Source organism: Triturus cristatus, chromosome 7 (assembly GCF_964204655.1).
Source record: "Triturus cristatus chromosome 7, aTriCri1.1, whole genome shotgun sequence".
In the NCBI taxonomy this organism is placed as follows: domain Eukaryota; kingdom Metazoa; phylum Chordata; class Amphibia; order Caudata; family Salamandridae; genus Triturus; species Triturus cristatus.
The window spans coordinates 54,476,542-54,494,376 of NC_140590.1; positions in this window are offsets into that span (position 1 = coordinate 54,476,542).

A 17,835-nucleotide genomic window follows, 5' to 3' on the forward strand; every position below is an offset into this window, starting at 1 on the left:
TCAGCACAAAGGGTGTGAAAAAATAAAGAGCAGAGTAAAGCTCCCAGGTCATCGTTTCGAGGCACGCACCCTCTCCCTAGGGTTTTGCGTCTCTCGCCTTAGACGGCCTCACGGTGGAACATGTCACAAAACTTGGAACAAAAGCCTTATGGGGTCACCCATGTGACAAACGAGCCCTCTGTAAACAGGAGGCGGGGTGCAGCTGGTCAGATGTAAGGTAGTCACAGCATTACAATACCAGCAATGACAGTGGGACCTCAACTGTGATCCGCACCTGACCCGCTATCCCCAAGTATGGACACTACTGGTAAGGGGTATATCCCAGAATGTGTGCACACAGTTCAAGCACCCACTGTCAAGGTGCGGTCCTCCACTGGACTACACAAGTGTACAATACAAAACGGAAGGTGTACCGCTGAGAGTTCGCATATTAAAATAGAGAACAGAATCCATGTACAACAGAGTATATTCTTCAAATCTTTTTTTATTTATTTTTTCATAAGTGATTCAGGCGTGACAAAAGTTATGTAGTGAGGAACAGCCGCAGCATTACCTACATCGGTGGACACCACTGGGGGCTTCTCCTTTCCAGCATCACTCCAGTGTGTTGCGTTTTTGTATCTTTGTTGTTGGTTTCACTCTAATTAATTGTGCACATTTGCAAAGGAGGCATTTGAATTATAGTCTCACTGCGTTATTACGACTGAGTCAGCTCTTCCCCAGTGGCTACGTCACGCGATTCCCACACTCCCATGTAACTCACATCTGACTGGCCATCTTATCGCGCACCGTCTATGGTCCTCAACTGACCCCGTCGCAGCACCGACCTCTGGAGGATAAAAAGCGGTGTCAGCCCTGCTTTGTCCAGCCTGACTTGATGCCTCCTTACTTTCGTGCAATCACCCAACACCCGCTACCTGTAAACCCCTCTCCTGTGCGTGTGCTTTCTCCTGTGTTTCAACAAATGTATTTGTGTTCTAGGGGAGGGGAAGTGTGTTCTTAATCTTTTTTTGTAAATATAACTTTAATGCGTGTACAATTCTTAAAGGAGACACAGAGTTTAACCCGCATCCAAATGGCGCTTCACGTGCCAGCGGGACCTTACAGCAATAAACTTACTTACCAGTGACAGATGTTTCTGCAAGAATGCGTTGTCTCGTCTTTATTTCTGCGTAGGAGGGGTGGCCGGAGAAGGAAGGGGAGGGGCTCTTAATCCAAGGAATATCCAGTTAATTAACATAAATCTCATTATCCTAAGTCCCCATTGTCCCTGTCATAGTGGGTACTTTGAGGTGGACCCCACCTCCGCCAGGAGAGAAAAACAGGAAGTAGGGGGTAATCCCACCCTCTGGGTGCTCCAAGCACTGACCTCACTTCCTGACAGTATAAACCCCCTGAAACCCAGCTGCAGAGAGGCTGGGCGGGTCGTAATGAGTGCCACTAAGACAATAGGAATGAAGGCGAATAAGATCGACCGGTAAGTAACTGGGCATTATCCCTACATGCCATGTCCTAACCCCAAGATAAGCACGCCTTCACGACCAACCCAAACTTTAACACATAACTGGAAACATTCCACTAATCATGCAAACTCATCTGTAATCAGACAGGAAAAACAGAGGAGGGAGAAGCACTCCTGTAAATCCATTTAGAAAGAAGAAGAGTCTAGAACGACCTCGATCTAAAACATGAAATCCCAAATGAGAGTCAAATCATCAGAGTTATATCAAATTCAAATCAATGGATATAGGCACCACAAAGCAAGTTTGTTTTGAAGAAGGTAATTCTTTATTTCTTTGCTTCAAATTTAAAATTGCGGATACAGACACAACAAACGTGTTTCGTTCCGAAACATTGGGATTTCTTCAGGGCAAAATATCTAAGACATGACATTGTGGGAATGGTGAAGAAGGAAAACGCAAATAGAGGCACTGGTAGATTATATATATATATATATATGTATATATATATATATATATATATATATATATATATATATATATATATATATATATATATATATATATATTGTTTCTGTATTTCCAATAAATAGAGCACACAAATGCACGAACGCCCAGATGCCACCGGGAACCCAATCCGACTGCCTGCAAGTTCCAAGCATCATCTCAGACATTCGTTCTGAACATGTAACCCAAGTCACAAAATACAAATACATTTAAAGGAACATCCACCAGTGTGCAAATATACACAGTATTCCATACTGCATCACCCCTGCCCCATAACAGCAAAAATTATTCAAAAGGTAATATTTAATACAATTCAAATTCCTTGAACCTATTGAGTAATTTTACTGTTTTTGAGGAATGAGTGACAACGTCACTTTGAAAATTAGGCAGATTTTACTTGGTGATTACTTGTTCTGAAGCACCTGGGTCCATTGTATTACTGACGTCCAAGACTATACTCCCACCAACTAAAGACATATCAGTAGTGTTGGAAAGTGGGTTATTGGTAGGGGCAAATGTAGGTCTGCCACTGGCAATAAGGCCACTAACACATGATAGGACTCAGCATAGGTCTTGGAAAATTATTCCTCTGCTCAACCCTTGATAACGTGGCTGCAAGCAGACAGGCTTAACTTTAAAGACAGGTATGTAAAGCATTTCAAAACATCATTTCAGTAAGTAACTAAGACATAACACATAATAAAAATCCAACACCAATTTATACAAATAGGAAATATTTTTATCTTTTAAATGACACCAAAACAACAACAATCCAAAGTAGGGAACCGGAGATATGAATTTTCAAAGATTTAATAAATTATAGCACTTAGAAGATTATAGCACCATATTGTGATACCTGCTCGCGATTGACTGGGCCTAAGTCAAAGATTCAGGCCGGGCGCGATGGAGCCCTGAGCGGCTACAGCTCCCGGCAGGTCCTGGTCTCAGTTTCTATCTTCACACTTAGAAACTTTTCTGGAGCTTTTCTTCCCGAGGGCCCTCACAGCTCCCAGCCAGTCCAGATCCAGTGAGGGTTTGCCAGCCTGACTTGTGACGAGGTCAGGGTCAACTTCCCTGGAGCGGACGTAGAAAATTTCTCAAGATCGCTTCAGCGGGGCAACCCAGGAATCCCGGCCGGCACGCAGGAAGGCAGGTGGCTTGGCTCTCGCAGTTGCTCCCGGTCACCTTTTCTACAAGCGGACTTAAAAACTTTTCTGGAGCTTTTTCTTGCGGGGTCTCTCGATGCTCCTCATGTAGCCGGATCAGATGAGGGTTCGCCGGCTTCAGATTTCTCCTAGTCCCGGTCAATCTCTGGAAGTTGGAGCTATGGAGCTTTTAGCGGGATGAACCTGGTTGTCTTGGCCGGCTCGCGGTTGAAGGCAGACGGCCTGGCTGGTCAGGTTGAGTCGGTCCCTTTATGGAGCTTTTTTTCAAAGTTGCTCCAAAGTTCTCCAAACTTCTTGAACTTCCTACTGAAGTTCCTCAAGGGGTCCCAAAGTGTCTTAAAATTAGTCCAAGGGTCTGGAAGCTCCAAGATGGTCCTTGAAAGTTGAGAACGTCAGTTCCCACAATCCACTGGTACAAAACCCTTAAAAATCCACTGATGGTTATCCAAGGTGCAGATTTAGTTGGTGATCTTCCAGATGAGCTCTTTTAACCTGTAGCTTTCAGGGAGTCCACTCTTTCGTTCTTTTCCAGTAAGATAATCCACAGGGCTGTAGTTTCAGATGGTGAAGTCTTCAGAGGCCAGGCCTTAGAAATCTTTGCACAGGAAAACTTCTCAATAGGGCACTTCTTGCTTCAGTAAGTTTCAAGCAGCAGATCTGGAGGGCTCTGCCCCTCTCAGATACTTATTCCAAGTTCTCTGAGTCAAGCAGGAGGTCACTTCTAACCAAAGGGAGCATGGTAACTCCTCCAATATATGACCACATCCTGTAGAGTGTGGCATTATTTTGTCCCAGAGTGCATCAAATCTTCCAAATCCATAATGGCTGATTTTCCAGCAAGGAGGTAAGAGCTGGCTAAACACATCCCTAGGATGGCTAATTTACTTAAACTCTCCGCCCTGTATCTGCTCATACCTTCCTTAATCCTACTATCTGCCTAAGGTGGGAATTTCAGTGCTGGAAATGACACTGGTCTCTACTCTCTGAAGAACATAGTTTACGACTCCTCCCCCTGGCCTGGCATTCCTATGGAACAGCATACTGCCCTGCCAGCAGAGCTGGTTAACCTCAGGGGCTCTTTATCACCTCTTCAAGGCAGCCTGGCTAATCCACTTAACTCTGACCAATCAAGGGAGACCACTGGAAGGCTGAATTTAGACTTACAAATAAGAAAGACTTATAACGTCTTGTATGTACACTTTAGGAGAAATTCAACAATATGATATTGTTGGATTTATTAATACCATTCTGGGAAGTCTTTGAATGGCATTTCTAGCCCTCTCCTATCAAGAGTTATTAATCAATAACTTCCTACCATGTTAACCTATGTAACAGGGGATTTGCAATGGGAAAAATGACTTGGGCCATTTTTCCAGCACCAGAACTTACAAAAACATATTTTATAAGTAATTGTCTTATATCTACAGGAACCCCACCCCATGTGCAACTAGGGGAGACTTTAGGGGTTCTGAATCTGTAGAAATATTGCATATTCTCCCTCCACAGTGCTCCTAGAATCAAAATCGAATTTGAGCAGCACTTTACCACAATGTGCGGAGTGAAATGTGAAATTTCACTTTACCCAGGCATATAAAAACTCATTTTATAAGGGTGTACAGTATAAATATCTGACCCCCCCCCCACCCCTGGGATACCTAGGGGATATCCTGGGGGTCCCTAATATGCCAAAACATTGTAGGTTATCCATTTGTAAGTGCCCCAAACACCAAAGTCGAGTTTGGGCACAATTTACCTTTTAAAAGCAGTCCTGGCACCCAGGGCTGTTTTTAAACTGACCTCAGGCTTCAGCAGTGCACACATGCAAGTGCAGAAAAAGGCTGCTGGCATCTAAACTGCCATACCCCAGGGTACTGGGGACTTCTAGGTAGTTTCAATCCCCCTGCCCTATCATATACTAGGGGCCTATAGGGGAGGTCATGCCAACCACAGGGGTACCCCACCATACCATTATGTACCCTAGTGTATGTAGGTGTTTTAACTGTATTCTTATGTGTCTCTTTCAGCATAGCACTTGCCCTGGGCCTGGTGAGGCAGAGCCCAGGGTCAGTCAGAGTCAGTTACCGCCAGTGCCATTCAGCGAAAAGTTAGGGGGTGCCCAGGGCACAGGATGACTTTGCAACAAGTAGACAACATAGAATGACTATTCTCCAATTTTCATGCAGAGAGAATCTTGATTTCATTAAAGACATACGGAGGCTAACATTATGCAACTACTTTTATTTGCTGCCCAACATGCAGCCCTTTAAAGAATGTTAATACATCACAATAAGTAGAACTTTAACAGTAAGATAACAGGACTGTGTACACTCTAATCTTCCTCTTAGGCTGCGATGACACAGGAATGAGACGATAAATTCCACTTTTTCTTAGACGTTGTTATCTGAGAAAAAATCAGAAACAAAAACTGTATAGTGAAAGGAAATAACTTCTTGATAAATCTAAAGATTTGCAAGAACAATGTTACAAATAACAACAAAGATAAGTATACTTAAATAAACAAATATTCCCAATCCCCAAACCTCAGGGAGAGGCGGGTGGGATAATGTTAGCCTCCGTATGTCTTTAATGAAATCAAGATTCTCTCTGCATGAAAATTGGAGAATCGTCATTTCATTACAAGACCGGAGGCTACCATTATGCATGTTTAAAGCCATGTAGAGCTACACTGCTAACATGCTCAATCGGTCTCAAATAGAATTTTGAGAAGGTGTCTGCGTTAGACCAATCTGCAGCTTTAAGTATTTCAGGTAGGGATCCCCCAGCCAGAAATACTTTGCTAGCCATTGCTCCTCTCGAGGAGTGAGCACCGAATCTGGAAAGGTCAACACCAGCCTCAAACATAATCAGTCTCACCCATCTGGCAAGGGTGGCAGAAGAAACAGGTCTATAAGGACTGGCATAACAAAGGATAAGTTGATCGGAACCAGGAGGTCTAAACTCTTCAATTTTTCTGTCATAGCATTTCACACAGTTCACAACACATAACTTCTCGCAGACATGAAAAGAGGGATAGAAGATAGATTCAGACATAGTCTTAGTTCTTTTCCAAATATTGAAGTGAACACCATTGGAGGAGTAGAACCTATTAGAAATTTCTAGAGCTTTAATATCAGAAACCCTACGAAAGGAGATCAGGAACAAAAGGGTTGTTAATTTCATGGAGATCTTTTTAAGAGAAAGTAAATCATTAACTGGCCAGGAAGTGAAGAGATTGAATATTAAGTTAACGTCCCAAAGAGATTTGTAGCGAGTCTTGGGAGGTCTCTTCAATCTGATACCTTTCATAACCCGTTTAATTAAGGGGTTGCTACCAATAGCAAGATTATTAAACAAGGCATGGCCTGAAGAGATTGCTCACCTGTAACAGTTGATGGTTCTATTAGAAAGGCCTAATTCGCAAAGTTGAGCAAGGTAGTTAGCTATTTGTTCTAAAGAGCTATGTACGGGATCCAGACTCCTTTCCATGCACCAACAAGACCATTTTCTCTAGACGCCCTTGTATCTTTTTCTGGTTCCAGGTGCCCATGAGTCTTCCAGAAGGCTTTTAGCTTCTCCTGAAAGGTCAGAATATCTTCCTGAACCCCTGAAATCCTCCAGACAAGCAGGTTCATCTTGCCCTCTAGAACCAGAGGATGTTCTTCTCCGTCCGGACCTAGGAGAAGCCCTGGAGAGGAAGGGATCAGGCGCGGAAAATCTATTGTTAGTTCCAAAACTCCTGGGAACCAAACCTGAGATTTCCAGAAGGGAGTTACTAGAATGATGGAGTAGTGCTCCAGTCTCACTTTCCAGAGGAGTCTCTGAATCATCGAGAAAGGGGGAAAGGCATAAACTCTGAACCCCTCCCAAGATTGGAGAAAGGTATCTACCCCTGATGCAAGCGGGTCCGGTCTCCAACTGAAATATCTCTGAACCTGATGAGTCAATCTGCTTGCGAAAAGATCTATTTGAATCGGACCCCATAAGTCTTGTATTAGAGCAAAAAGGGTTGGATTCAATTTCCAGTCGCTGGAATTGTGAAGGAAGCGGGAATTCCAATCTGCTCTTAAATTCTGAATCCCGGGAATGAATTCTGCTCTGAGGGTAATCTTTTGATCCCAACAAAAGTACCAAATCTGTTTGGCAATATCCAAGAGGTTCTTTGATCTCGCGCCACCTAGCCGATTTATATATGAAACTGCTGAAAAATTGTCTAGACGGATTAAGATATTGGAGTTCTTTATAAGATCTCTGAAGCTCATAAGAGCGTTCAAAGCTGCCAACATTTCCAGAGAATTTATGTGGAGGGATTGTTCTAAGGACCATCTGCCGCCGGTCTCTAAGTTGTTTAGGCGAGTGCCCAACCTCGATTGCTCGCACCAGATTCTAGAGTAAAGTCTGGGATGTTCCCGAATATAGCTTTCCCGTTCCATGCCTGGAGGTTCTTCAACCACCAGAAAAGATCCTCTCGAGGGTCTTTCGATAGGGGAATTGAGTCCTCGTACCAGAGACCGTTTCTCAACCAATGAGCTTTCAATCTCTGAAGCCCTCTGTAGTGGAGAGGACCGGGAGAAATAGCCTGGATAAAAGAAGATAGCAGACCTAAAACTCTGGCTAGGTCTTTCAAGCGAATAAGGTCCTTTGATAAGATAAGAGAGACAAGATTCTTTATCTTGATAACTTTTTTGTGAGGGAGGATTAGATTGGTAAGGATTGTATTTACCTGAAAGCCCAGGAATTCCAGTTCTTGAGTGGGGACCATGAGAGATTTCTCTGTATTTATGATAAAGCCTAGATCCTGTAAGAGGTCTACAGTCATTTGGAGATGATTCAAAATCTCAGTTTTGTCTTGAGACATAATGAGGATATCGTCTAGGTATATAATCAGACGAACCCCACTTTCCCTCAGATAACTGACCACTGGTCTGAGGACCTTGGTGAAACACCAAGGAGCTGAGGACAGACCGAAGGGGAGACATTGGAACTGATAGAGAGTCCCTTTCCAAGTAAAGCGGAGGTATTTTTGAGAGTCTACGTGCATAGGAATAGTAAAATAGGCGTCTTTTAGATCCAATTTTACTAGCCAATCCTTGGCTTGTAAGATGTCCCTTAAGAGATATATGCCTTCCATTTTGAAATGTCTGTAGGTCAGGAAGTTGTTTAACTATTTCAGGTTTATCACGGGTCTCCAACCTTTCTCTTTCTTTTTGACCAGAAAGATATTGCTTAAGAAACCTTCTGTGAAATTGGAAGAGGGGATCTTCAGGATGGCGCCTTTGTGTTTCATTTGGCAAATCTCTAACTCTATCATCTTGGTATTTTCTGAGTCTAGTGATAATTCTCTTGGAATTCTTTTTTGGGATGGTTGTTGCCAGAAATCTATCTTGAACCCAACAATAGTTTCTAAGACCCAGGGATCTTGAGTAACCTTCACCCAATTGTGAGCAAAGTATTTTAGTCTTCCGGCCACTTTCAAGGGGAGAGAAGGCATTGAACTTACCTTGCAAGGTTTGGTTAAAGGCTCTGGATCTGCCACGAGATTTTGCACCCCTTGTTCTCTGGGGGTAAAAGTTTGAATTATAGCGGAAGCCTCTTGAACGAAAGGAGCCTCTGTCATCTTGGGGATAGAATTGAGACCAATAGAAGCCAAGGCCGACAGATTGTCCCCTTCTGTCAGCCCTTCTAAAAAGTGGTCGTCCTCCGAAGACTCTGCGCATGCTAGATTGAGCTCTGGTAAAGGCGTTAAAGGTTGAAACATAATTTCCCAATGATTTAACAAAATTGTCTCCAAAGAGAAGGCCTTTGGTATCACTCAAGTCTTCCTTAGTAGATAAGTCTGCAAGTTTAGGGTTCATTTTTAGAAGAACCGCTTTTTTGCGTTCAGCGATAAGGTTGGCATTAGCATTGCTTACGAAGCAGATTGCTCTTTGAGACCAGCCTCTAAGTAGTTCTATGTTCACTGGAGTATTGTTGGTCCTAGCCTCTTCCGTCATTTCTAGGATCTTGGAAAGAGGTCCAAGTACGTCCAGCAATTTGTCCTGGCATTGTTTCAGACATTTTTCGATCCCTTTTCTTGGGTCTCTTCCGGATTTAAACAGGAAGGTAATTAACTCTGGATCCAGATTGGGGGTGTTGCAGACTTTATCCTCCGAAGAGGGGCGAGGGCATTCATTACGTAATAAATTACGAGTTTCCCTATCTAAAGGTTTTTTAACTCTTTGAGACAAGTATTTCCCCACGTGGTCCATAGGCCACCATTCAGTACTCCGGGGATGGCGAATAGAAGATGGGTTAAACATCTCTCCTCCAAGAAGGTCTTTAACAATGCAAGATGAAGTAGAGGGCTGTCCCAGATCCTCATCAAGATCCTCCAAGTTATCATTTATTTATTTATTTATTTATTTATTTATTGGTTTATATAGCGCTAGAATCGACTCCAATGGAGTATCTCTGCGCTTTTCAGTAATCGGTAAAGCAAGGATAAGATGAAAGAGGGGCTAGATCTCATTCCTAAACAGCACAGTTTTAAGGAGTTTCCTGTAGGTAAGATGTTCCTTGCACTGTCTTAATGATAAAGGAAGTTTATTCCACAATGTGGGGCCTGTAATAGATAAGGCTTTATTCCCATGTCTGGCTTTTTTTGCACGAGGGATCACCAAGAGAAGGTTATTGCTAGATTTTAATGATCAAAGCAGAATGTAGGGAACAAATTTATTTTGTAGATAAACGGGCCCTTGGCCATTTATGCATTTGTGGATAAGGCAGCATATCTTAAATTTTATCCTCTGACGGATCGACAGCCAGTGTAGCTGATCCAGGAGGGGTTTAGAAGCAGTTCTAGGGGGAGCATTAAGGACAAGGCGAGCTGCCGTGTTTTGAATGACCTGCAGTTTATTCAAGACACTTTCGTCGGCAGAAAAAAGCAGGCCATTACAGTAGTCAATCCTACTTAAAACCAAGGTCTGAACCAAGGTTCTCTTACAGGAATCTGGTAGGAGGGGAAAGATTTTCCGTAACAAACTAATGGTATGAAAACAGATTCCTGAAGTGTAATTGACATGTTGTTTAAAAAGCAAGTCTTGATCCAAACGAATCCCAAGGTTCTTCACAACCTGTTTAGGTTCAGGAACTATTCCTAGATCAGGCGGCCACCAGTCAGGGGTCCACAACATTTTTGCCTCACCAAACAACATTACTTCCGTTTTACTGACATTACACTGGAGAAAGTTGGAAGACATCCAGCGAGCCACTGCCTTCATGCCAGCAGAAAAAGAATTTTTCACTTCAGCGGAGAGAGTTTTAAAAGGAAAGAGGAGCTGGGTGTCATCAGCATACGATACTGGAATAAAACCATATTTTCGCATCACTCTAGCCAGTGGCGCCACATATATATTAAAAAGGGTTGGGCTCAAACAAGAGCCCTGGGGCACCCCCTTAGAGATCTCAATCTCCGCTGAGCGGTAGGAGTCCATGATAACTCTCTGGGAACGATTGAGGAGAAAGCTTTTCAGCCATTCGATGGCCCTATCCTTGATGCCAGCATTCGATAACCGTTCAATAAGAATGGCATGTGAAACGGTATCGAACGCTGCTGAAAGATCTAAAAGATCTAAAAGCACCAGGATTACTGAAAAGCCCCTGTCCTGATACATCTGTAGGTCATCTGTGACAGACAGGAGAGTAGACTCCGTACTGTGTGTAGGCCTAAACCCTGACTGAGAGCAGTCCAGAGCCCCCACAAGTTCGATGTAATTGGACAAGTGGTGATTGACATGTTTCTCAGCCAGTTTCCCTAAGAATGGTAATAGGGATATAGGCCTAAGGTTGGTTAGATCAGTCCATGGAATGGAGGTGTTTTTCCTAATGGGTCTAACCAAAGCTTGTTTCCAATCTCTTGGAACAGTACCTGAGCTAAGTGAAAGATTCACCAATCCTTCAAATATAGGACAAAGTTGTTCGCTCAAGCCAGGTATAATCCTGGCTGGAATGTTATCATCAGGACTGCCACTTTTAATCTGAGATGTGAATAGAAGTGTTTCTTGTAGAGAAATAGATGGAAAGCAGGTTAACATATGTTTTTCCTGCTTAAGTTCATCATCCATTTCAGGTAACACTCTATCCATGGAAACACTTTTATTGGCACATATTATTTTATCATAGATAAGATCAATTTTATTCGCAAAAAAACATGAAATTTCATCGCATAGCTGTTTAGAACCTAATTCAACAGATTCACATGCTGCAGGTTTGGTAAAGGTTTGTAGGATTTGATATAGAACCCTAGAAGAGTTTCCTGCAGCTGTGATTTGGGCGGTGATGTGGTTTTTGCGAGCAGTGCGAATAGCTTTATGATATGTGCATAGTGAGTCCCAGTATTTTGTTTTATCTTCTGCCAAGTAAGAGTCTCCACTTTTTTTCTAATTTTCTAGCATTGAGTTTTAATGTCCTTAGGTCATCCGAAAACCAAATTTCCTGTTTCTTGGTCGGTCTGGATTTAAATTGCTTCAGAGGGGCGATTTTATCTATAGTTTGTGTGATGGCTCTATTATATTTTATGAGGGCAGATTCAATACATGTTTGTGTAGGATAGGAAGAAAAGATAAAGTTTTTCCTAAAACTGCCGTCATTAACTTTATGCCATTGTCTATATATCCTAGGTAATGGGGCTGGGCGGGAGGAAATATACCTCAGATGCTGAGTACAAAATTCAACCAGGAAGTGGTCAGTCCAACTAACCTGTTTGGCAGGTGAACAGGAAATCAATGAAAAGTTAGATAAAATCAAGTCCAGGGTGTGACCTGCCTGGTGTGTAGGGCCGCAGTTACGTTTCAACAGTCCTAAGGTGGCCATGTCAAGCAGTAATGATTGTGCTTCATTACAGTCCGATTTGTCACTGTGTACATTAAAATCCCCGACCAAAATAAAATCATTGTTATTGTCAACATATGGGGCAAGTAGCTCCATCAGTGTGCTTGAAAATTGTTACAGGGTCCCGGAGGACGATATACTAAAGCACCCTTTATATTTTCTTTAGAAGACAGTTTTATTTGAAAAATTAGTAATTCGAGTTCAGGAGTACTTAGTTCTTCTAAGACCCGAATGCTAATTTCTTGTTTGTACACGATGGCAATCCCACCACCTATTTTCGTAGGACGATCAAGTCTTACAATTTTATAATTGTTTGGAATTCCTAAAGTTATGGCAGGAGTAGTATGTGGTTTTAGCCACGTTTCCATAAAATAGCATATATCGGGTTGTTGGGAGGAAATTAAGTCCCACAGTCAGACATTTTTCGATCCCTGTTCTTGGGTCTCTTCCGGATTTAAACAGGAAGGTAATTAACTCTGGATCCAGATTGGGGGTGTTGCAGACTTTATCCTCCGAAGAGGGGCGAGGGCATTCATTACATAATAAATTACGAGTTTCCCTATCTAAAGGTTTTTTAACTCTTTGAGACAAGTATTTCCCCACGTGGTCCATAGGCCACCATTCAGTACTCCGGGGATGGCGAATAGAAGATGGGTTAAACATCTCTCCTCCAAGAGGGTCTTTAACAATGCAAGATGAAGTAGAGGGCTGTTCCAGATCCTCATCAAGATCCTCCAAGTTATCATGAGGGTCAAAAATAAATTCATCAAAGTCTGAGCTTTCAAAATCATGAAAATTATAGTGAGAAACTTGAGGATTGTCAGAATCATTTGTACCATAAAGGTTACCCAAATCTGTCATGTCGCTATGGGCAACTCTTCTCTCAGTCCCAAGAGGATGGGATCTCTCTTTTGTGTTGCTAAGAACACCCAGATCTATTGTAGCGCGAGGGCTACCATATTCATTGGCATGAGTTAATGCTTCATTCATATGTTTCCTTTTTTGCGAAACTTTCTTATGTCTAGAGTTAGAAGGTGAATCACCATCTGAAAGAGAGAAATAAATCTCTTCTACAGGGGAAGTCCTCTTTCTTTTGGATAGTGCGGCATTGACAGCTTCTTTGACAGAAGACTTAAGTTCTTGACCCAGAATTTTTTTTAAGCTTTCACCCATTAGATCCTTAGTTGGCTGTTGGGGGAGTAAAGGATCAGAATCCATTTAATAATGAGGATCTTGAATATATATATTTCTTAAAATGTATAAAGGTAGGTAAAAAAGGTATAAAGACCTTTGTCACCTTTTTCAGGAAGGTTTAAAATAATATAAGAGCCAGTAAGTGAATAAAGATTTTGTACTCACGTTATCCGGTTAATTTCAAATAATATAAGAGCTTTGTAAAGCTCCCTTTAAGAAAGTATTGCCTGCAATGTGAAAAAAGGCCACCAGGTGGTGTAGCAGTCTTAAAACAGAAGAAATAACCAGGACAAGGCTCCGACTCGACAGGCACCGTTACGCGATTCGTAACGATGGAAACCTGCCGAGTTGGAATGGGAAGGACGCGTTGTCAGGGACACGCGTTAGTAAACAAAGCCACACTCTCGCGTCTCCGGACCGGTTACTAGGCGGTTGCTAGGAGACGCAAGAGTGGCAGGGGCCGTATTTTAAGGGAAGAAGCTTCCTGTAGATTTGGGAAGCGTCTTCCGTATACGGTGCGCTTTAACTTAAACACGCATTATTTCTTGGAACAGCCTCGATGAAAGGCGGTAAAAACTGGCTTCATATATTAAAATAATGGCAGCGCGTAAAATCGGCACGTATGGGGGAAAGACTCGATCGGGTAGCGATCGAGATGGGAGATATGAATAAGCCATTCCCGCCTGTAAATTGGCAAGGGAAACGGCTATCTGACAAAAAGGGTTAATGGTTAATTAACAAAGTGAATGAAACGAGGAAGTCAAGTAAGGCATTACTGTAAACATGACATCTATATAAATAGTTACCAAATAAATATAGTAGTATTGACAATATATAAATAAGTAAGTAACTGTCACAACAAAAGGGAGTACTTAGCTGTGTCAGGAGCAGCGAATAAAAGAGGAAGATTAGAGTGTACACAGTCCTGTTATCTTACTGTTAAAGTTCTACTTATTGTGATGTATTAACATTCTTTAAAGGGCTGCATGTTGGGCAGCAAATAAAAGTATTTGCATATTGGTAGCCTCCGGTCTTGCAATTAAATTAGTATCTCCTCGTAAATTACAAGTTCGATTATAAATGTCCGCTTGTATTTCAGTGATGGGTATCAGACAATTTTTATTCCATCAGCCTCTACCTTGCAGTAGATCTGATGCTGCTCCTGTTTTAATCACCTTTAAAGGAGAGGTAAATTTACATTCACCTTTAGGGATTCTGTTTTTTTTTTAAATCAAAACAAAATCATTGACCTTAAATTTGAGTTCATGTACATTGTGCTTGATATCATATCAAGTCTTTTGCTTGATCTGTTTCATCAAAACTCTATCCTTGATATTCATTTCTACAGTGTTACCCTCTTGCTTAGGTGACTCATCCTGAGGCTAATATTAACCAACTAGGGATTTGTTTGGTTTTAGCCTCTCTGCCTCTCAAAGCACTAAAAGGAGAAACACCTGTGGTGGAGTGTGGTGTGATCAGGTAATTCAAAACTTTGTCTTCCAAGTAATCATTCACATCCAATTGAGCTGATAAAGCTGTTTGCATTCCTTCTTTTAAAATATTAGCTCACTCAACAAGCCCATTTGAAGTTGGGCCATAAAGAGCAACTTGAAGAGGAGTTACATCAACACTTTCCATAAATCTTTTCATTTCTCTGGACACAAAAAGTGTCCCATTGTCTATGACCAAAGACTGGGGGCATCCGTCAATACGGAATAATTTTAACCCTTTCGATGCGCATGACGGAGCGGTTCCGTCATGCGCATCGGTCACGCTGTGCATATGACGGAACCGCTCCGTCACGGCCCCGCCCGCGCAACGAACCTTCTGCACGGCGCGGTAATCCTCGCCGCACTGAAGGGGTTAAAAAGAATTCCAGAACTGTTTTGTGTAAGGATAATCAACAAAAGAGCAGTAAATCCATTTAGAGAAGTGATCCCCCAACACTATAAGGAATTTCTGACTAGACGGTAACAAATGAAAGGGTCCTGAAAAATCCAGAGCTCCCGTAATCCAAGGGCCTGAAGGAAGTGGGACAGGATGAAGTGGCTTAACCGTGGTGCCCCAATGTTTATCTGAAACAAGACACTGAGTGCACCTGTCAATTAAAGCAGCCACCATCTTGTCCAAACCTGGCCACCAAAAGTACTGTCTTAACGTTTTGCAAGTGGATGAAATCCCTCATTGGCCTTCATAAGGCACTTTAATGATACGTTCATGCAAAGTTATAGGTGCAACAAACAAATTAACCCTCGTATAAAAGTTGACCTATGCATGAAAAGTTCTGGTGCCACATTGGCAAAACTGCGTAATTCTTTGGACTGCACTTTCCAGCCGGCCACCCAAATGTAGTGACATTTATGACCTTTAGCATAACATCTTCTTTCTCTGTAGCAGATGCTCACTCTCCTTCTGATATTATTCCATCACATGCATTTACAATGTCTAACATGGCTACAGCACATTCTTCTTCCCCTCCAACGAACGCTTCCAAACCAAGTGGTATGCGAGATGGACAATCTGCTGTTAAGTTCTTGCCACCCTGAATGTATTTGACGGACATGTGAAACTCTTGTAACTTAGATAGTAACCTTACTAGGCGTGAGAATGCCTTACCCAATCCATTGCCACATAACAAGAATACAAGCGGGTTGTGGCCTGAAAATAAATCAAAATGAGATCCCCAGACATAAGTTTAAATGTATCCACTGCCCATACAGGAGCAAGTGCCTCCCGTTCAATGGTACAGTAGTTCATTTCAGCAGCGGATAATGTATGTGATGCAAAAGCTACCATCTTCTCATGACCATCAACCAATTATCCAAGCACTGCCCCAACACCTTTAAGGCTAGCATCTACCATGATGAAATATTTGCTTTTAGGATCAAAAGGTTTCAAAGATGAAGCCTTGACTACTAATGCCTTAATATCCTCAGATGCTTGGTTAACCTGTGGTGACCATCCAAACTTTGCTCCTTTTTTCAACAAAGAACGCAAAGGTTGTACAGAAAAGGCATATCCTGGAACAAAGCACGCATAATACTCACAGAGTGCTAAAAAGGATCTTAAAGCATTGTTATCTTTTGGTGCTGGTGCAGATTTAATAGCTTCCACATTGCAAGCTTTAGGTTTGATAACGTCTGCTGAAATGGTGTGACCTAATTATTCAACTTGTTGCAGGAACAGCTTGCACTTATTAAGTTTCACTGTCATACCATGTTTATGCAACATTTTGAATGCCTTATCCAGAGGAAGCATGTGTTTTTCCTTGTTCTTAGTGTAGACTAATGTATCATCCTGAAATGCTTGCACCTGAGGCTCAGCCCAAACAAGGTGTCCATCATCCTTTGGAACACGCTCGCCACTGACGCAAGTCCAAATGGTAGCCTCGGATACTTAAATGCATCAAAAGGTATGAAAAAGGCAGTCAAGGACTGCAAATCTAAACTGAGAGGTATCTGGTGATAAGCAGAGTGGAGGTCTATGATAGAGAAAAACTGGGGTGACAGTCTCCCAAAATGTTCTGGTTCAGAGACCTCAAGTCCACACACAACCTCGAATCCCCTGAGGGTTTCCGGGTCAAAACGACCGGAGAAACCCACTCAGAGGATTCTCTGATGCAAGAGTCTCTAGTAGGACTTTCAAATCCTCTCTTATGCTCAGAGGTACAGGGCATACTTCATGGATGACCGGGGTATAATTCTCTTTCAGCTTGATAGTATGCTCAATACCCTCTCAGTACCTATTGAATCGAAGAAAACTTTGGGAAACTTCTGAGCAAATAATTGAGTCACATTAACTTGACTCTCCACAGATGAAGCTGGCATGTCACCAAGTACTATTGGTACATTGTGGCTTGGACGTAAATATATACCTAATTTGGCCTGGCCAATGATGTCCCTTCCGCTCTCTGCAACATACACCTTAGTATCAATTTGCCTTCCTAAACATTCAAGAGAAGTTACAAAATACCCCGTGAGCTCAATGTCCTGTTCCCCAAATGCCTTTGGGCAAATATCAGGAGAATTTAGAAACATCTCAGATGGCCAATGCTTTAAGAATGTAGTAGCCCAAAATGGTGACAGGTGCACCCGAATATGCCATCATAGCAATGGTCTTACCTCCCACTGTGGCTTGACAGAAGGGTCCTTATACATTTTTTTTTTTTGAAAAACCTTTATTACAATTTCAGAGAAATACAAGTATGGGCCTACAACCAATAGGCCGGCCGCTAAAATGCAGTGTGACCCTAGGTACAGCTGAACATTCACGTCGATGAAGCCATAAAAAGGGGTCACTGGAGAGTAAATCCTTGCCGTCGGCCGCAGTCGCAGTCCATGAACAAACAAAGGTTTCATATTTTTAAGAAACGAAGAACAACAAACACACAAGGCAAAGGAATTTAATAGCAGTAGCATGTGCCCCTCGTGTCGGGGGAGTAAACCAACCCGGGTAAACAGAGGGGGAGGGGGGCAAGGCCGAAGAAACCAAACTCGCATGTCGCAGGAGCGTACCGGAATGCGCGGGCTAGGGCGACAGCGCGGCATCTATCTCACGCGTCTGAGGCGGGGCACATATATCCCCGCGATAGGAGTTCCAGGGACCCCACACCTTACTCCACTTGCCAGGCTTGCCTCTCGCCA